This window comes from Mastigoproctus giganteus, chromosome 11 (assembly GCF_048544385.1).
Source record: "Mastigoproctus giganteus isolate SK-2022 chromosome 11, ASM4854438v1, whole genome shotgun sequence".
Classification (NCBI taxonomy): domain Eukaryota; kingdom Metazoa; phylum Arthropoda; class Arachnida; order Uropygi; family Thelyphonidae; genus Mastigoproctus; species Mastigoproctus giganteus.
In genome coordinates, this window is record NC_143585.1 from 111,775,517 (window position 1) to 111,798,195 (window position 22,679).

Sequence of the window (22,679 nt, forward strand, 5' to 3'; positions counted from 1 at the left end):
AGGTATGCAAGTCCAACCACAAGGAAGAACTAAATGTATAAAATATTTAAATTGTAAAATATAAATATATTTTCGATTATATATTTTAATATATAATCATCTCCCACTCAACCATCCCTTTATCCATTGTAGCAACTTACCCTTAATGCCATACTTCTCCAATTTGTACAGCAGTCTTCCATGTGCAACAGTATCAAAAGCTTTCCTGAAATCCAAGTATATGATATCAAAATTATTTTTGCCATTCAGTTCCTTTGTGACCACATCATAGTATCCAATCAAATCAGACAAGACCACCCTTTAACAAACCCATGCTGTGTCTTAGCTATTATTGCAGTCTTGTCTAGATGATTCTGCTATGCTTCTTTAACCAATGATTCCATTATTTTTCCTGGAACACAAGTTAAACTAACAGGTCTATGTTACAGTGTCACCTTTTGAACCCCCTTAGTGAATTGGGGGATTACACACCTCCTGTCCATGGGGGATCTCCCCTGAGTCCAAGGAAGCTCTCATAATTATGGCTAAGGGTTTGCTTATATTTCCTTTTCTGCGTCCTTTAATATAATTGGATATATCCTGTCCACCCCAGGTGCCTTTTTTATGTTTAACTTCCACAATTTCTCCTCCACTTTGCTCTCAGTTATTACAAAATCACTTAGCTCCCTGTTAGAGTTTGATAAACTTCTGGCCTCTCCTCATTGAATAATTCCTCATGTGTGATTGTAGAGGCAAAATACTCATTCAGTTTATCAGCTATATATATAATCTTTATTGTATACAAACGTGGTATATACAATACTTGAGCATGATCATTAATAGTCAACCCATCTATGTTAAGTAGTCCAATCTGATTCATCCCTTTCCTTCTAGAGTTTATATAAGTAAAGAACTCTTTGCTGTTTTTCTTTGCATCCTTTGCCAGATATTTCTCGTAATCTGCCTTCGCCTGGCTAACCTCCTTTGTGACTTGATTACAGACTAGTTTATATCTGCCACTGGCTTCTGTATCACCTGATACTTTATATGCATCCCATACATTTTTCTTCTCTGCCACGAGCCTCATTAGTTCATCTGACATCCATTTAGGCCTAAACCTTGAACAGTATTTCTTAGCCTAGTGGCCTCCAAAATTAAGTCCCTGAAGGTTTCCCATTTAGAATTCAACATTGGTTATATCATCAGTTGATCCCACTGTACAGAATTTAAAATCAGAATTTACTGAATTTAAAAATCATAATATATGGGGTATCTATGCCTTGACTTTCCAGTACCCGAAACATTGCCTTATGCTGTATGGAGTCAAATGCCTTTTCATAATCCACTAATGCCAGGCATAATGGTGTTTTATATCTCAGATCAGATCCCTGTAGTCACCTTTACAAAAGCAAAAGCCCTTCCCTTTAGCCATGATGGTAGTTAAATCTTTAAGGAAGTCTCACATCAGTACATTGTGATCACTGTGGTTCCTTTATCTGCAAATTTTTAATGCATGAATAATCACTGCTGATAATCAGATCAAGAGTACAGCTAGGCCTCACATAATGCGAGTTCGATTAACGCGATATTCAGTTAACGCTATTTGAAAAATGATACCACTTTTCACTTTACACGATGCAAATTTCCAGTTAACGCGATCTTTTTTTTTTTTTTAATGCGATAGTTGAAAAAGATTTGAATCGCGCGTTAAGCATACCGCGAGTCATACGGTCAATAAACAAACGTTTGCCTGCTGCCCGCCTTGGTGTGTTCCATCAACCATTGGAAGAAGACGTGTTTGTCTCCTGCTAATAAAGTCAATGCAGACTTGCATTTAAAAATTCAAATTTTTAAATGAGCCAGATGAAAATGTTATCGCGAAGGAGATAACGGTAAAAGAATTAGATGAAATCTTTTGTATCGCATATAACCTCAAACAAAAGGTTTGATGTTCTCTGCGATATTTATTTCGCCAGGGCCCAGAGAAGATTGTTGCCAGCTATCGGAAATTGAATGATGAAAAGAGAAAGTCAACACTGTTCAAATATTTCCGCAACAGTAATTTCTTCATTGTGTATTTTATGTCAGAGGTTCCCAAAGTTTCTCGATTCACGGCGCCTTTAATGTCTCTGTAATTTTTTCAAGGCGCACCCAGACCAAAAGAAATACCTAACAGTTTCGTTTAGTAGTTAGGTCCAAACAACTTAATAAGAAATGCTGAAACTGTGAACTACCTCGAGCTAGTAGTTCGTGCGGTGTCCAACAGATGTCGAGTATCGCTGTTTCCCTCGAAAATTTAAAATATTCTGCGGCGCACAGTTTAAGAACCACTGTTTTATGCAATAAACATTTAATTCCATAATTATTTTCATTATCTTTTACATTATATATGGTTAAAAAGTTATTTAAAAGGCATTTTTAAAATTCTTTATGGACATTCCAGAAGGTCAAGGACCAATTATAATTTTTCCTATTGGTTATGATATTCGATTAACGCGTTTCCGTTTTGCGCGATGTGCTCACGGGACAAATTAATTGCGTTAATCGAGGCCCGCCTGTATTACTCCCCCTGGTTGCCTCTCGAACATGTTGCTGTAGAAAGCACAATCATTCAATAAATCCACAAAAGTCAGGGGCTCACATCTGGGCTGGATATCATCATTCTTCTCTTCTCTTCTTGGTGATTCCCTTCTACTCTCTCTCTCTCTCAGGGTAATTCAGAAATTTTTTTTTTTTTTTTTGGCTGGTGCCACATAAGCCTCAGGCTTCTTTGCACTATATGGCTAATAATAGTAATAATAAGTCTTGCTAGTGTGCAAGTGACCAATCCACAAGTTCCAGTTAATATCTGGTAAGTTAAAATCCCCCATTATAAGCCATTCTGATTTACTTGCCCACTATATTTCTCTGCACAACTTCTCATTATACTCATCAGATTCATTAGGCCTATAACACACACACACACACACACACACACCTACTCTTATTTTTCCTTTCCCAGTGCTTAGGTCACACCAAACAGACTCAACATTGCATTGTCCACCAACATCAGTTGGATGCACTTCCTTAGATTTTATGTGTTTCTTAACTAACAGCATAACCCCTCCTCCCTTCCTGTTTGTCTATCCTGTACATACACATTATACTCCCCAAATTCAATTCTGCACTGCTTATGTCTGTGTGACACCACATCTCTGATATCCCAACAATATCTGCTTTTGATGTCTTGACTAGCACTTCAAGCTCATCAAATTTATTAACTATACTCCTAGCATTGGTATACATGCAAGTATACATGCACCTGTTTCTACTCTTAGTTACCCTAACACAGCCCATATATTTACTTGTTCCACTATGACTCCCAGCAGTCCTGGAAATCTCCATTGCCATATTCCGAAGTAGTTGACTTTTAAATAACTCCAGTTTTGTTTCAAATGCTTTGAAATTATAATACAATTCACTGACAAGTTTGTCTCATCCTTGTAGTTTCATATTAAGAAAATTCAAGTGTACACAAAAATAAATAAACCGTTAAAAAGGCAACCATTTGAGATCTGATAGTTCCGGAACAGGTTTTAATTTTTCGTTCATAAATAGATCTATTTTGATCTTAAGTTCAAAAATCATTTCAACACATTACCGCAATTCAAGCATCATTACTTCTGTGTAGTAACAACAAATCACTGTATTCAGCCTCAATTGTTTCAAGAAAATTTTTGAATTGCCAATGATTCAGACCAGTATTGTGAATACTGGTCTGACAGTCTCCTCTGTTGATATTACAGTTCACATGATTGAATCTATGCCCAAAAATTTTCAACACAAAAACTGCTAGTGAATTATACAATGAAATTGCATTGATTTTTTAATATTTTTCCTTTCCCAGTGCTTAGGATAAATATCCCTCCAGATATTTATGAAGTTGACCCATGAACCCAATTTTAGTACTGACCATATTTTTTGCACCATCCATCGTAACTGCTGACAGCATATCAATTCAGTTTTTGGCCATTAATTGCTTCTGGCACACTCAAAAATATATTTTCACCTGTTGTATCTTTCAAGCTTTTTAACGCAACTAGCTCTTCAGTTACTGCAAACTTTTGATTTACACCTCGTATATAAATTAGTAATTGAACTGTGTGGCTTGTACCTTCACTCTCATCAATTTCTATTGAAAAATGTGTGAATTCTTCTTGTTACAGTTGATGAAGATAAACTTACAGATGCAAAATTCTTTACTTTCTCAGGACACAGGTCTTCTACAATTGTCAAACAAATACCTTTTATAAATTCTTCACCCGTAAAGGCCCTTCCTTCTTCGCCAATGATTTGGGAGGCTTGAAAACTAGTTCTAACTGCAGATAAATGTTGATGAGTAAAAGTTCTAACCTTCTGTTGTTGACTTTGAAAAGTTTGGGTTAGTTCTTGAAGTTTTGATTTGCTGTTACAATAGAAAACAGGAAATCAAAGGTAATACAAAGAGATTAAATTCATACCTGCTGACAGTCTCCTCTTGCTGATGCTACCAGAAACTTAATGAGCATACAGGCTGCCAGCAGTTAATTTATAGTAGAGGGATTAACTCTATTAACCAATAGGATAATGTCATGTTTTTATCCTGGATCAGGGGTTCTTGTATAGTAGAAGACAGGATAAACCTTTTAGTATTAGTATTGGCCACATGGTGCAGGGATGCCTATGGCTTATGCAGCACCAGCCAAAAGAAAAAAAAATAATAATAAAATAAAAAAATACATAAAATAATAAGAATAAAAACAAATTAATAATAAGAAAATTTAAAATAATAATAATAAAAATAATAAGAGAAAAGGAAATGGACAACCTATGCATTTTCCTCCTCCCTAAGGTAATTATCCAGCTGACCTTTGAATTTCCCCAGAATGTCAGCCTCTACCACCCATGTAGGTAACTTATTCCAATTTATAACTCGCTGGCTAAAATAAAACTTCCTGCAATCCAGTCTAAACAACTCCCTCTGTAACTTGAAATTATGGCGCCTAGTTCTAGAATCATTGATAACCATGAAAATTTCATCCTTATTCATTTTGCTTATGCCTCTCAGAGCCTTAAACACCTCAATCAAGTTCCCTCTAAGGTGCCTAGTTTCCAAGCTCTGCAACCCACACATTCGAAGTCATTCCTCATTTGGACGCCCTTTTGTCGATCTCACCAGGCGAGTTACCCATCTTTGGACCCTTTCAGGAAGAACAATGTCTTTCTTAAGGTGCAGTCTCCATACTTGAACACAGTATTCCAAGTGTGGTCTAACAATAGCCTTATATTGGATTATGATGTCTGTTCCGTTGGATTATGACATCTTTATTTCTACTAGTGATTGTTCGATAAATCATCGATAGGATATCATACGCCCTCCTTGCAACCAGTCTACAATGCTCAGATAACTTCATATATGACTGTATCGTAATATCCAAGTCTCTTTCATCCACTATCAGCTTTAGTTCAACTTCGACAAGTGTACAAGTTATTTTGGGGTTACTGTTCCCCAGCTGCAATACCTTACACTTTGCTGGATTAAAGCATAGCTGCAATTTTTCTGACCATCTCTGAAGTCTATCTAGGACATTCTGAAGAAGCTCTGCTTGGCGGCAATCATTAACTACTCTACCAATCTTTACATCATCTGCAAATTTAGACATCACGCCCTCTATCCCTTTATCGATGTCATTTATGAAAATCAAAAATAAACAATGGTTTTAATACTGATTCTTGGGGAACCCAATCTGAGGAATAACCGTTTATCACAACACTCTGCCTCCTGCCCTGAAGCCACCCTGCTATCAATCTAAGGATTTTCCCTGTGATTCCAACCTGTTCCAGCTTATAAAGTAACCGCTCATGTGGGACTGAGTCAAATGCTTTGCTGAAATCCAAATAAACAACGTCGAAATTATTCCCCAAGTCCAGCTCTTGCATGACCCTGTCAAAATAGCTAACCAGATTAGCTAAACATGATTTTCCCTTTATAAAACCATGCTGAGTATCCTTCAAAATTCCCCAACTGATCATTGTCTCCATGATTTTCCCTATGAAGTTATACTAACTGGCCGGTAACTTCCCACTTCACTCTTAGAACCACCCTTATGTATTAGAGATACATTGGCACTTTTCCAATCCAGCGGAATCACTCCTGAGTTCAGTGATGCTCTCATAATTAGCCTCAATGGTTCAATGCATTCACTTCCCACCGCCCCAGGAACCTTACTGGCCTGTAGACTCAAAAGTTTTTTCTTCAATCTTTGTCCCATACTCTGGACATCAGGGTTCACATGCAGGCTGGTTCAGGATCTTACTGATACCAATCATCAGACCATGCTGCTGGTGTCAGGTTTTATCCTGGATCTGGGATTCTTGTGTAGTGGAAGCCTAGGGAGACCTTTGCTACATGGATAAAAAAAAGTGGTTGAGTGGGAGAAAACAGAGTGGTAATCAATGGATACTGCACTTCGTGGACTAATGTTATTAGCGGAGTTCCCCAGTGTTTGGCCCACTGTTGTTTTGTATATTTATTAATGATATCGATGAAGGTATATCAAGCTTAAATGTTGAAGTTTGCAGATGATACAAAGGTTGGCAGAGTTGCTAATGACGGTTATGGCAGTGTGCTACTGCAAGAGGATCTAGAAAATTTGGGAAGATGGGCTGAGAAGTGGCAACTGAAGTTTAACACTGACAAATGTAAAGTACTGCATATGGGTAGAAGTAATCCCAGAAAAACGTATCAACTCTATGGTACTACACTTAGCATTAGCATTAGTATCTGATACAAGAAAGCAAGCTTATATAACATCAGCCAAAGAAAACAAAAAAAAAAAACTTCCCATTTCACCCATCCATTCCTTCCAAATGTTTGTCTAGTTCTGCATTGAATTTATTTAAGCTGTCAACTTTTACAACAACAACAGATGGAAGTTTGTTCCAGCAATCAATCACCCACTGGCTAAAGGCAAATTCCGCACATTTATTCTACAATTGTCTTTCCTCAGTTTGAATTTATATCCCCTCAGGTGATTAATCTGGGCAAGAGGAAGAATCTCATCAGCATTAAGTATGCTCAAACCATTCAAGGTCTTATACACTTCAATCAGATCACCTCGCAGGTGCCTAGTCTCAAGACACTGTAATTCAAAACTTAAGCTTTTCTTCATAAGAGCCACCCTTTCTTACATTCACTAATCTTGTTGCCCTTCTCTGTATGCGTTCCAGCAACCTTACATCCTTCACAAAATGTGGCCTGCAGATATGTATACAGTACTCAATGTGTGGCCTGACCATTGCCTTATACAAAGGGATAATCACATCCATTTCCCTACTAGAAAACTTTCTGTTTACCACTGACAAGACACCACAAGACGCTCTTACAGACAGTCTGCTCTGTTCAGAAAACTTCATATCTGAGTGCACAATTAGCCCCAGATCCTTTTCATTCTCTAACATCCTCACTGTAATACCACACAGTTGGTAAGTTACTCTGGGGTTACAGCTACCCATATCCAATACTTTACAATTGTCAATGTTAAACTTCAGTTGCCACCTATCAGCCCATCTCAACTTTTCTAGATCCTGTTGCAGTAGCGTACTGTCATTAACAACCCTGACAACCTTCGTGTCGTCTGCAAACTTAAACATTAAGCCTGATATTATATCATTAATAAAGACAGAATACAACAATGAACCAAACAATTAACCTTGGGGCACTCCACTAATAACATTAGTCCACGAAGAGCAGTGTCCATTGATTACCACTCTCTGTCTTCTCCCACTCAACCATCCCTTTATCAATAGCAGCAATTTGAGCAGCAGTCTTCCATGTGCTATAGAATCAAAAGCCTTCCTAAGATCCAAGTATATGATATCAAAATTATTCCTCGCATCCAGTTCCTTTCTGACCTCATCACAGTATCCAATCAAATTGGTCAGACCAGACTACCCCTTAACAAATCCATGCTGTGTCTGAACTAAAACTGAAATCTTGTCTAGATGAGACTGCAGTGCTTCTTTAACCAGCGCCTCCATTAATTTCCCTGGAACAGAAGTCAAATTAACGGGCCTGTAATTACTGGTGTCACCCTTTTCATCTTCCTTTGTAAATTGGAGATACATTTGTACATCTCCAGCAAGTGACTTCCCCTGAGTTCAAGGTTGCTATCATAATTATGGCTAATGGTTTGCTTACTTCCTTTGCTGCCTCCTTTAATATAACTAGAAAGATTTCATCCACACCAGGTCTCTTTCTTATGTTTATCTTCAACAATTTCAACTCCACTTTGCTATGAGTTATTAAAAAAACATTTCGCTCACTGTCAGAGTTGAATACACCTCTGGATTTCCCCCGCTTGAATAACTCTTTGTGTGTAAATTTAGATGCAAAATACTCATTCAGTTTGTTAAATACCTGAGCAGGATCATCAACAGTTAAACTACTGATATCAATTGGACCAATCTGATTCATCCCTTTCCTATTAGAATTTACATAAGTAAAGAACTCTTTGCTGTTTTTCTTTGTGTCCTTTGCCAACATTTTTTGTAATCTGCCTAACCTCCTTTGTGACTTGATTACAGACCAACTTATATCTACCATCGGTTTCTGTGTCAACTGATAGTTTATATGCATCCCATGCATTTTTCTTCTCTGCCACATGTCTCATTAGTTCATCTGACATCCATTTAGGCCTGAACATTCAACAATATTTTGTAGCAGGTATGAAAAGTCTAGTAGCTTCCAAGATTAATTCTTTGAACACTTCCCATTTAGAATTTGGTGTTGGCAACATCATCAGTTGGTCCCACAGTATAGAATTTAAAAACTATCTCAGAACACTGTAGTCACCTTTAGTTGTTGTTGTTGTTATTTGGTTTTTAGGAGCATTATAATCTAAGGCCATATTGCTCCGGGGATATGCGGTGGTCATTCCCTGACCTTTCTGCATCCTCTGTATTGGGTGGTTACGGGCTCGAACCCCGGTCTCATCAAGAAGCGCACTGCTGCTCCTGCCCACCTGGCTATGGAGGCACCGTAGTCACCTTTATAAAAGCAAAAACCATTCCCTTTACCCCTGATGGCAGTTACCCCTTTAAGCAAATCCCACATCAGGACACTGATCACTGCCACCTAGTGGTTCCTTTATCTGTAGATTCCTATTGGATGAAGAATCACTACTGATAATCAGATAAGTCTAAATCCCTCTAGTTGCCTCCTGAACATGCTGCTATAGAAAACAATCATCGAATAAATCCACAAAGGCCTTGCTAGTATATGAATGACCAACCCATAAGTTCTATGTGGTAGATGACTTTCATCAACCGGTGAAATACCACCACTTTGCTTATTGGAGGCTTGAAGTGGTGAAACCCATGTTTAGTCTCTAGAGCAAAGTTTCTGGCATCCCCCTCCCCCCATACTTCTCCTTCAACCCATGCATGGTACTAAGTACTATAGGTTTTGATACCTTTCATGTTTGGGGTTTTTCATAAAAATAAAAAAAATTAAAAAAAAGTTCCAGTCAATATCTGGGAAATTAAAATCCCCAATTATAAGACAATTTGACTAATCAGCCCACTCTATTTCTCTGTTCAGGTGCTTGTTATACTCATCAGAGTCATTTGGCCTATATCACACTCCTACTCTCAATTTTGCTTTCCCAGTGCTTAAGTCACAACAAACTGACTCGATTGTACTGTCCACCCATGACAAATGGCTGCAGTTCCTTAGATTTTTATGTATTTCTTCATTAGTGGCATAACCTCTCATCCCTTCCTGCCCTGTCTATCCTTCCTCTACACATTGTACTCGCCAAATTCCATTTCTGCATTTCTTATATCTGTGTGACACCACGTCTCTGATATTCCAACAATATCTGCCTTGGTTGTTCTGACCAACACCTCAAATTCATTAAATTTATTTACCAAACTCCTAGCATCGATGTACATGCAAGTATACATACACCTGTTCTTATTCTTAGCTACCCTAACTGAGCCCATCTTTTTACTCATTCCGCAAGTCTGAAATCCCCCGCACCTTCTATTCCAGCCTGCTGCTCATTCCAATAGAAGTAGTACAAGAATCACTTTCACCTCTGCCAGCAGCTGCTGTTAGTCTATTAGTCTATGTATCCCCCCCCTCCAAGCTAGCAGTTTTCCGACTCAACTAACACTGCCTCGATAGCATCAGCAAATATTCTTGCACCCTTCCTATTTAAGTACAGTGGATTCCGGTTATTTGGGTCACCGGTTAATCGGGGCAGCCATTTATTTGGGGCAAATCTTAAAAAACAGAACCCAATCGAGAAAATAGCCAGAATTTACTTTGCTTAATTGGGACAGAATGCCGTTTAATCGGGGCAGAAGACCGCAGCACTGAAGATTACCCTACGATTGTCCCCAACCGTACCACGTAGTTCGGTCGAATTTCTGGAGGTCACAATCATAAAACAATTAGCAGTCACCTGTTTATTGGGCTTTTGTGTTAGTGAAATCTATCATAAACTGATGGTAAACTCGATCTTAATGAATTTGCGATAATACCAACAGCTGGAATTCTGTGGGTTATTATGGTGAAATGTGTTTACACTTCTATGGAATCTTCAATCATATAAAAAAAAAATAATTTTCAGGCTCTTCTCTTCATTCCTATTTTTAAAGCTTCGTAATTTGTTACTTCTCACTTGCGCGTATCGTGTTACTTGCAATTTGTGTGTGTGTGCGGTGTTCTTTGTTATTGATTGCTTATCTTTTTACTGTTTTAAATATTAACCCCCACCCACAAATGACATTGAACAGAAATGTCAGCTAGTTTAGTTAGTATGTACATATTACAGTACGTATTAATTATTTCGATTATCACGTATATTCTTCCGAATTTCACGTATCATTTAATTTTTTAATTGGTAAGGTAATAAAGGGTAAATTTGTACTTAATATATCTTTACTTTTATAGCCTATGCATAATATTCCTCCTATTTTCGCTAATTACAATCGATGTTTAATAGAATTAAAATTCAATTCACAAACGTGATCACAATGACTGGCGCTTATTACACATCGTGTAGTGATCGGTACTTTAAATGGTGACTCCATCGTAACGTGATTGAACAGTGAACCAATTGTAAAGGGCGGGGGGAGTGCATTGTAGTTTTAACTATTTACGTGAAACTTCGGATAATTAGGGCAGCCGCTTAATCGGGCCAAAATGGACTAGTCCCGATGTGTCCCAAATAACCGGAATCGACTGTATATCCCATTACTGTAGAAGCAGTCTCTCCTGTTAACAAGCACAAATCAGGCTGAGAAAAATTCTACCCCTTGAGCCTTGCACAATCTCTCCAGGGCTGAAATGATTGACAAGGCTTTCATCATACACTCCTTCCTAATGTGTCTTGGCAGAATTGCAGACACATTCAAATTTAACTCTAACTCTCAGCTTTTTTTCAACATTGACCTATACTTGTTAAGTAATTTCACCAGTCTCCTACTCTTAATATCATTGGTACCAATGTGCTCAACAATATCACCTTTTGTGCTCTTAAAAGATGATATCTGCTCTACGTCATCAACCTTTGCCCTTTGCATACACTGGTCCTGTTCCACCTATCCTTCTTGCACAATATATTCCCTGTTTCCCTGACAATAGAGTCACCTACAACAACTAGTTCCTGTAGGACCAGCACATTGTGCCTTGGGGATTGCCACTGTGTTGCCTGAGGTTCAAGTTAAAGCTTTGGCATTGATGTGGGCAGCTGAGAGCTTGATGGACCCTTCAATTTAAATCCATTGAGGGCATCTACCCTATTCTTCAAGCTCTTATATAGGCCCATAACAATGCTGAGTTGGCACCTAATTTCCTCATACTCCTTACATCGAGCACACACAAAGACATTCCCCTTGGCAATATCATGTCCCATTCCTGAATCCTCCACAAACAACCAAGCAGTACATTTAAATCAATCTTAGGGTGGTAGAAAATGAAAATGATCTGGGAGTAATTGTGCAGTCAGATATGAAGTATTCTGATCAATGCAGACAGGCTGCCAGAGCAGGTCATAGGGTATTGTAGATGATATACAGGAATTTTGTTAGTAGGGAAAAGGAGATGATTATCCCTTTGTATAAGGCAATGGTCAGGCCACGTTTTGAGTACTGCATACCGGTCTGAAGCCCACATTTTAGGAAGAATGTAGAGTCATTTGAGCATGTACAGAGAATTGCAACAAGATTGGTGAGGGGAATGAAGGGGGTCCCCTCTTACCAAGAAAGGCTTAAGTTCTGCAAATTTCAGCAGCTGGAGACTAGGCACCTGTGAGGTGTTCTCATTGAGGTGTACAAGGCCTTGAATGGGTTGAGCAAGCTGAATTCTGATGGTATTCTTCCGCTTGCTCAGATTATGAACCCGACGAGGCATAAATTCAAATTGAGGGAAGACAGTTGTAGAATAGATGTGCGGAAATTTACCTTTAGCCAGCGGGCGGTTAATTGCTAGGACAAACTTCCACCTGTCGTTGTGGAAGTTGATAGCATAGATAAATTCAAGGAGGAACTGGACAAATTTTTAGAGTGAATGGAAGTGTGAAATTAGGTGGTTTTTTTTTTTTTTTTCCGCTGATGTTACATAAGCTCATACACTTGCTTTCTTGCATCACATGCCTCTATTACTACTACTATAACACAGAAACTGGAAAGACTTCATAAAATACATTAGGAAAGGCGTGAAACCTAAGGAGTGGAAAAATGCAATCATAATTTTGCTGCATAAGAAAGGAGATAAATCAGAAATTGGAAATTATAGACCAATTAGCTTGTTGTCCCACATCTACAAGTTGTTCACAAGGATGATTACTAACAGATTAGAAAGAATGCTTGACAAGAATCAACTGAAAGAGCAAGCTGGCTTTAGGACAGTATTTTCTTTCAACTAACTCATGTATTAATGATCTAGGTAAAACACCTCCCACCATTCCCAACACGCTCCACTCAATGCCTCCTGTGGTCTTCCGTCAAAAGGATGCCAGAAGGATTCTGATGAATCTTGATGCTCAGAAAGCTCCAGGTTTTGATGGCATTTCTCCACTTGCTCTCAAAACCTGTTCTCCTAAACTTACTCCTGTTATTTGCCACCTTTTTTCACTTTCTTATTCCAAAGGTGTTTTTCTTCTGCTTGGAAATTTGCTCATATCCAGCCAATTCCTAAAAAGGGTGACAAATCCCTCCCATCAAATTATCGTCCCTTTTCAATTACTTCTACTCTTTCTAAAGTAATGGCGAAATCAATTAACCGCCAACTCTTAAACTACCTAGAAACCTTCCGTCTGATCAACGATCGCCAGTATGGATTCCGTCAGTGTGGACATTTATGGACAAATTCAATGGAAAAGTTCAGTGAAACACAAGCAGATGCACTTGACATCTCAAAGACTTTCGATTGTGTTTGGCGTAAAGGTCTTCTAAACAAGTTACCATCTTCTGGTTTGCCAACTGTTTTTTGTAACTGGTTATCCAGTTTTCTCTCTGATCACTCAGTGAGGGTGATGGTAGATGCTCTCAGTCTTCTAACTTCTCCACTAATGCTGGTGTCCCCCAAGGTTCAGTTCTTTCCTACACTCTTTTCCTCTTGTATATTAATGACCTTCTGCCATTGACTAGAAATCCTATCAATAGTATGCCGATGATAGCACATTGCGTTCCACTTTCCATTTTTAGAAACCTTGCCCTACTCAATCAGCTTCAACTTCTCGAATATCCGCTACCAATTCCTTAAATGCCGATCTCTAGGTAATTCTCCAGTGGGGCAAAGACAACTTAGTTGATTTCAATCCTTCTAAAACTCAGTCTTGTCTTATATCTCGCAAAAAGGATTGGTCTGCTCCTATGCTTATCTTTGGTGACACTCCGATTACTAGGCAAGATGATATATCTATTTTGGGGATTACCTGACTTTTAATCTCTCTTGGCACAAGCAGATTACAAATATTGCTCCCTCTGCATATAAAAAAACTTGGTTTTCTCTTTCACTCCCAGCATTACTTTTCTTCCAAACAGCTGTTCACTCTGTACAAATCGCAAATCCGACCTACCATGGAATATTGTTCCCACATATGGGGCTGTGCCTCCAAAACCTCTCTCATGCTTCTAGATTCCATTCAGAAGAGAGCAGTTAGATTAATTAATGACTCATCTCTAACAGAGTCTCTCCACTCGCTGTCTCATAGACGTACTGTTTCTGCTACATGCCTTTTCTACAGATACTTCCATGGGCACTGTTCTTCTGAATTGGCTTCTATAATTCCCTCTCTCTCTTTCAAAACAGTCCGAACACATGCTGCCACCAGCCAACATCCACTTACTGCCCAACTTCAAACTTACAGGACCAAATTTTCATCTTCCTCGTATATTTTTTCAACTGCCGTTTTCTGGAACAACCTTCCTTCGTATGTCTTTCCTGAAAATTAGTCTACAGAAGTTCATGTCTAATGTCAACAAATATCTTCTCTCATCTTCTCAACCTCCAACCCAGGCATGATACTAAGTACTATAGGTTCTAATACCGCTTGTGTTTGAGGTTTTCATAAAAAAAAAAAAAAAAGTATTCTCAACTAGGGATCACTTTTACGCAATATCGCACCATTATGCCTGGCATTTGTGAATTATGAAAAGGCATTTGACTCCATACAGCATAAGGCAATGTTTCGGGCACTGGAAAGACAAGGCATAGACACCGCATACATTATGATTTTGAAGAAAATATATGAGAACGCTACCTCCTTTATTAGACTAGACAAAGACAGCAGTAAATTTAAAATTGAGAAAGCATTTCGACAAGGAGGCAATATTCCCGAAGTTGTTTTCTGCTGCCCTTGAGGAAGCTTTCAGAAGATTAGACTGATCACAGAAAGGAGTCAATGTGAATGGAGAATACCTAAACCGTTTACGATTTGCAGATGACATTGTGATCATAAACCACGATCCCAAAGAATTATAGGAAAATCTTAATCAGTTATGCAGAGTTAGTAAGGATTTCAGACTAAAGATGAATATGTCTAAAACAAAAAGTAATGATGAACAAGTATGCCACAGAAAGGGATATAATCATTGAAGCTGCAGTAATTGAAAAGGCGGATTCATATACTTATCTGAGACAAGCCATTAGCTGTAATAATGATAAATTACTGGAAGTCAAGAGAAGAATAAATTTCGGATGGATAGAATTGATAAATATACAAAAAAACAAACCAATGTATACTCCCCACCATGACTTATGGAAGTGAAACTTCGGCACTCACCAAAAGAATGGAAGAGAAGCTGAAAACTACACAGCGAAGAATAGAACAAATTATATTAGGAATCAGACTGTTGGATAAGAAGAGAAACACGTGGATTAGGCAGAAAACACAAATAGAGGACATTCTTATCAAAACTAAAGAACTGAAATGGTCTTGAGCACAACACATAGCTCGAAAACATGATGACAGATGGACTAAGAAAATAACAGAATGGTGCCCAAGAGGAGCTAAAAGAAAACCCAGAAGACAACAACAGAAATGGACAGATGAAATTCATGAATTCATAGGTAGTAAATGGATGGCCATTTCACAAAACAGAAGGAACTGCAAAGTTGCTGGAGAACCTTCATCCTGCAGTGGATTAAAAATGGCTGATGATGATAGGCGCTTTTGATAAAATATGTATGTAGGTAAAGATACACAAGTAAAACGAAGGAAAGGAGAAAGTAAAGTGCAGCGTAATTATAGTGACATGAAAGTATATAGTGCAAATAGATAGCTGAAAGATATACTTAGAATGACTAGATTCTGTAAACAAAAGATTGAAAATATTTGGAAAATCAGAATAGAATAGTCCAAAGATGATATAATATTTCATATAAGTAATTAAGAATGGGAGTGACAAATCTGGTAGATCTAAACACAATAAAATAGCTGTTAAGGGCTCCACAATTTAAAATAAGAGTATGTAGTATGAACACAGGCTAAGATTAATTGAATTTATTTGTGAACAGTTCTATCTTGGATTTTTAAAAAAAAAATTTTATATACTGTAGTAAGGCTTTCTTTATACAGTCTCCAAAGCTTGATACATAATAACCGTACCATTTGGACTTCAGTCAATTAACCTTAGCCTGCATTCATCCTACCTTCTTTGTTGCCTCTCTTAATATAATTGGATAGATTCCATCTGACTCAAAAGCCTTTTTTATGTCTATCCACATCCACAACAATTACTCCTCCACTTTCCTTTCAGTCATCACAAAGTCATTTAGTTCCTCTTTCTCTAAGTGAATGTAGATGCAAAATACTTACTCAATTTGTCTGGAACATAAGAAGGGTTTGCTACTAAGGGATTTTCTCTTGTATTCCTGATTACTCTTCCTCACAAGGAACTAGCAGTAATCCCCCATTATTACAGGATCCAGCGAACTTGGTACTGCTTTTTCCTTTCTTCTACTGTTAATATAAGCATAGAAGTCTTTTTTTGTTTTTCTTTGCGTTCTTTGCCAGAGACTTCTCATAATCTGCCTTAGCTTGCCAAACCTCCTTTGTGACTTGATTACAGATAAATTTATATCTGCCATACACTTCTGTATCATCTGATAATTTATTTAGATGCATCCCATTGCACTTTTCTTTTCTGCCACATGTCTCAATAGTTCATCTGAAATCCATTTAGGTCTAAATCTTGAACAGTATTTCTTTGTTGGTATGAAAAGCCAACTAGTTTGATTGATTACTTCCCTGAATACTTTCCATTTATAATTTGATTGGTAACATCATCAGTTGGTCCCACTTTAATTTAAAAACAATTTAAAAAACGCAATTTAAAAACTGTCTGAGACCTCAGTAGTCACTCTTACGAAAGCAAAAGCCTTTCCCTTTACCCTTGACAGTAGTAATGTCTTTAATTAAATTCCACATTAGTACACTGTGATTCCTGTGATTTAAGTTTAAAAACATTAGTTTAAAATTATAACAACATAAGTATAAGAGTATACTTCAATGTTAAAAAAATTAATTTGAAGTATAATTTTAATTATAAGTATAAGATGTTGGTGCATATACATATACAGACAACCACTTCCGAATGCAGAAATCTACCATGTCCAAGGTCGTTACTAAGAGGGACAAGAAATTGCACCCCTGGATATAAACTGAGCACCAGCTTTATATTCTTCAATCATATACTGTTTACTTTCCCACAACTAAAATTCTTCCCCACTCTGAACTATTAGTGTAATACAAAGGCAAGCTGTCTATTTCAATCCTAATTACCTTTCTAACTTCACCTCCCATTAGCTAAACAGCCAGACAATGACTTTTAACTATAATACATAACATTTACATAAAACACACACACACCGCACGCACACACACACACACAAAACAACAATATTTTGTGAAAGCCCCCCCCCTGCAAACCAATAACCTTAAGATCACTACATATGTTCCAACAATAATTCTGGTATTTTACTGCATGTAGAACCTTAGATATGCTTTCATGACTTTCTTAAGTCCAACTGAATGAAACACAGGAACTGATGGAAATTCGTTCCCACTATAAAGCAAAACTGCTTTTAAACTTAATTTTGAGGCATCTATTAATAAATGCCATTCATTTAACTTATGCATGACACCAAGTTTTTCCAGAAGTCCAATAATTTCTTTGCAAAAACACTTACCGTCCTCTGTAGCAAAATATTTCAAAAACTTTTCTTGTCTTTTTAGAAACACTGAAATCTTTGTTCCTGACGCAAGTATGTGGACCCAATTTTGGCGAAGTCCGGACGGTCTGTGACGCCAAATCCTCTGCTTGCACCTTAACGATAGTGGGACTGTTAGTAATCCTGGGTATAACCCCCATGCACAAGCGCACTGTGAGTGTGAACCCACATAAGCAGGGATTGAGGTGTGGCACCCATATCACACGGATTGCCACCCCCTCTGCGTTACCAGGCAATACTAGGTGGTAGATGACTCTCATCAACCAGTGCAATACCACCACTTTGCTTATTGGAGGCTTGAAGTGGTGGAACCCATGTTTAGTCTCCAGAGCTAAGTCCTGGTCAACCCCCCTCCATCTCTTCCACCTTGCAATATGATTGATGTCTTTTGAGGTTATGATAAACACCATGGTGAGATTCAAACTTCCTTACATTTCGAGGGTATAGCTCTAAAACGGTATTCGCAGACCAGCCACTAGTTAGTACACCGGACCAAACCTATTGGTAAGTCTCTAGGAGTCTTCCGTATCAGCTAGTGTATAATCTTGCTGCCTCTACTCTGCCAGACAGTGACTGGAGCGAGTCCGAGTAATGTCTATGCGGGGGGGGCATTGTTAAACTATTCCACCAATTCTTAAACTATCTAGAAACGTTTCATCTGATCAACGATCACCAGTATAGATTCCATCAATGTTGATCCACTGGTGATTTTCTGGCTTATGTTACCCTCAAATTCAATGGAAAAGTTCAGTGAAACACAAGTAGTTGCTCTTGACATCTCAAAGGCTTTTGATAGTATTTGGCATCTATCTTATGGTTTGCCAAATGTTTTCTGTGATTGGTTATCCAGTTTTCTTTCTGACCATTCACTGAGGGTGACGAGATGGCTCTCTGTCTTCTAACTTCTCCACTAATCCAGTTCTTTCCCCCCACTCCTTTCCTCTTGTATATTAATGACCTTCTTCCATTGGCTGGAAATCCCATCCATAGTTTTGCTGATGATAGCACATTGCCATCCACTTTCCAGTTTCAGGAACCTTGCTCTGCTCAATCAGCTTCAACTTCTCGAATATCTGCTACCAATTGCTTAAATGCCAATCTCTAAGTAATTCTCCAGTGGGGAAAAGACAACTTCATTGATTTCAATCTTTTCTAAAACTCAGTCCTGTCTTATATCTCGCAAAGAGGATTCTTCTGCTCCTGTGCTTATCTTTGGTACACTCCGATTTCTAGGCAAGATGATATATCTCTTTTCGGGATTACCCTGAACTTCTAATCTCTCTTGGCACAAACACATTACAAACATTGCTTCCTCTGCATCTAAAAAAACTTGGTTTTTCTCTTTGGCTCTCGGTGTTACTTTTCTTCCAAACAGCTGTTCACTCTGTACAATCGCAAATCTGCCCTATCATGGAATATTGTTCCCACATTGGGGGGGGGGCCCAACACCTCTCTCAGGCTTCTAGACTCCATTCAGAAGAGGGCAGTTAGGTTAATTAATGACTCATCTCTAACAGAGTCTCTCCACTCTGTTTCTGCTGCATGCCTTTTCTACAGATACTTCCATGGGCACTGTTCTTCTGAATTGGCTTCTATAATTCCCGTTCTCTCTTTCAAAACAGTCCGAACACGTGCCACTACCAGCCAACGTCCATTTACTGTCCAACAGACAGAACCAACTTTTCATCTTCCTCATATATTCATTCAACTGCCGTTTTCTGGATCAACCTTCCTTTATATGTATTTCCTGAAAATTACAGTCTACAGAAGTTCAAGTCTAATGTGAACAAATATCTTCTTTCATCTTCTCAACCTCGAGCCAATGCAAGGTTCTAACACCTGTAGTGTTTGGGGTTCTCAAAAAAATAAATAAATATTCCATTGCTGTAAACTAGAACCTAACAGTTCAGCTTGTTCTTTTGGCAAATTTAAGTCTCGAACCAAATCATTCAACTCATCTTGTTTGTTTAAATGTACCTCACTACTTCAACTTACTCGCTGATAGTCAATACCTTGTGAAATGGCAGGAGGGTCCTTGAGAGTAAGGGAGTGTAGCCCTCCTACTCTTGAGGGACTGTTTATGTTTGGATAATAGATTTACAACACCGAGAACATATCACGATCAGTTAATACTTGGAAAACCTTAGCACAGCATACAAAAATCCTCACCAAAAATGCTAAGTGTGCTCTCTTCAAATTGTAATTAGCTATATCGGAATTTGGACCTAATGGCCTAGGTAGTCTAATTATGTTTATCACAAGAAAACTGAGGCCAGAAGTGATCAGTATGTCATAAATTACTTGCTAAATTATGTGAAATTGGCATATTTTAGTAAAATGTGACTCCCTCCATATTTAATAACTGTGACATGATGTGACTATCATGGTGAATTTTGAAATCTACACATAAAAATTGGTTAAAAACAACATTTAAGTTCTTGGAGGTAAAAATAGCTAGTGTAATTAATTAAACATTACATCAGTCTGTAAAATAATTACAATAGTATGTAAGATAAGGATATTGAATGAGTGTATTAAAACAATGAAAGCATTTAAATTGAGGCTTTAGGCCAACATAGATGTAAGATAACTTGGCATAAAGATTTAGAATAAAAATATTCAGAATAAGAGTATTCCCAGTGAGCCATGAGACCAAAAGAACCGATAAAGGCTAAGACAGCCTGAGTTGGTTTAATGCGTTATGCCCTATAAATAAACAAGTTACATGTGGAATGAGAAGTAGTTGAATTATTTACCCATGAAAAAATATTTGAGTTATTTACCAGTAAAAAATAAAATAATTTAAGCTATTTACCAGTAAAAAAGAAAATATTTAAATTATTTAGCAGTGAAAAAAGAAAGGCATATTCTGAATTAAGGCAAAACAGTAAGAGTATTTTGGTCATGTGTCTACTGGGATAAAGTGGTAAAGTTCAGATTCTGTTTATTCATTTTAATGTATTCCTTTTGATTTACTATTTCAGAAATGTTAATTTATTTTTTCAGAAAGGTTGAATTATTTTTATTTTAAATACGTTTTATTCTAAATATTCTTATATCTGGTATTTTAGTAACAGGTATAATATTGTTACAACTGGTATTTCATTATTTCTTTATTATACTCCAGCTTTGTCTTATGTAGGATTAATTTCTCATTTAACTTCATTAGACTATAGCTGAACTACAGTCTAATGAAGACTTCATAAAACTATAGTTAAAAAAAACTTCTTATTTTTTATCCCTTATTTTAATTTTTTTTCTGCTATAACATACTTTTCTTGCCTATGCAAAGTCTTAGCAACTTGTTACCGCTACTTTGTAAGCTTATTTTCCTTTTTATCCTGGGATGTCCTACTTCATGTATCTAATGCCGATTTCTCAACACGCATTTTCATAATTTTATTTAATTTACTGTCTCCAAGATTTGACACACAGGGTTGTTATGGTATACAGCTACTATAAATAGACATTTACTCAGCTTCAAAAAAAAACATTTTGGCTTCTTGCCTATACAGTCCTGATAATTTCCTCTGTCTCCATTCTGCCTCCAATTCAATAAGCTATACTTGATTTATACTTTCCCTTTTAACTTTCTTTCTTGCTTTCTGCCTCTGTTGGGTCAGCCATGGAATATACGTTCACTTTCCTGTGCTTATCACAACGTTTAGGCCTAACTTCCTTTACAGCTAAATTCAATTTTTTTACGTCACTTAGGCCATTTTATAGCATAAATTTCATATCAGAAACAAAGGTGTGTTTGTGTGGTATGGGTGTTTATTGGCGCATTAGCTGCTATGGCTATAGTGCGCCTATTCGTAGGAATATTAAAAAATAATCCAGTTTAAATTAGTTTCAGTTCTGAAGCCTATTTATAAAAGATGATACACTCCAATTTGTTTTAAAAAGCAGAAAAGCTCGTTAACATTTGCGTCCTCTCCAACCATTGACTTTACATCCTGTATGATGTAAAGTCAATGGTTCTCGACGATTAGCCAGATTTTGAAGTATTGCAGCTCGATGTTGTTGATACTGTGGACAGTCAATCAGAATGTGTTTGACTGTTAGATATTCTAAGCAGTGTGGACACTGAGGAGGATCATCGCCCATTAGTAGATGGAGGTGAGTCAGATGGGTGTGTCCTATTCTCATTCGTGTGAGTACCACTTCTTCCCGCCGCACTGTCTGATTGCTGGAGTGTCAGAACTTTGGGTATTGTTTCAGCTGGAAAAGTTTGTTATTCGTTTGGTTATGCCATAATTCTGTCCACTGTGCATGGCATTCTGCTTGAATTAAGATATTATAATCGGGCGCTGGAATAGGGACAGAAGTTAGGTCTGAACTTGGACTTTTGGCAGATATATCAGCCACTTCATTCCCTTTTATGCCTGAATGTGCTGGAATCCAGCAAAACTTCACTAGTTGTTGACGATGATAAATCTGCAATAACAAACTCCTGATTTTCATTACAATATGGTGATTCTTTTGAGATGTATTCTGCATTGCTTTAATTGAGCTGAGAGAGTCAGTATAAACTATATATTTTGCAGATGGATGTAGGGTCAAATTTTCTAGAGCTAACTGTATTGCATACAGTTCTGCTGAAAAGTTGCTATACTCAGGTGGAAGAGAAGCTGATATGATAGCAGAGGGAAACACTGCTGCTGCTCCAACAGTTGACAGAGATTTGGAACCATCCGTATATATCAGCAAGAAGTCAGCATATGTTTGAATATGGCTAGCATGGAGTTGTTGCACAGTCACTGACGGTAGGCAATTCTTTCCCCATTGAAGAAAATAGGTATCAGAGGTCAGTTGAGGAAAGGTGGTCCATGGTGGAGAGTAATTCTTTATCTGTTGCCTATTGTGGAGAGGAACATTCCAGTTCTGTGATATTTCAAGGAGCCGTAGGCCAGCCGGTTGGATTTTACTTGGTTTA

At 37.7% G+C, this 22,679-nt stretch overlaps 1 protein-coding gene across 1 annotated transcript in view; it reads right to left on the reverse strand.

Annotated features, from left to right (window-relative positions):
* Tsp86D (Tetraspanin 86D) overlaps positions 1–22,679 on the reverse strand; it is a 243,034-nt gene that overhangs the window by 145,236 nt on the left and 75,119 nt on the right. The gene's annotated exons all lie outside the window — the stretch shown is intronic.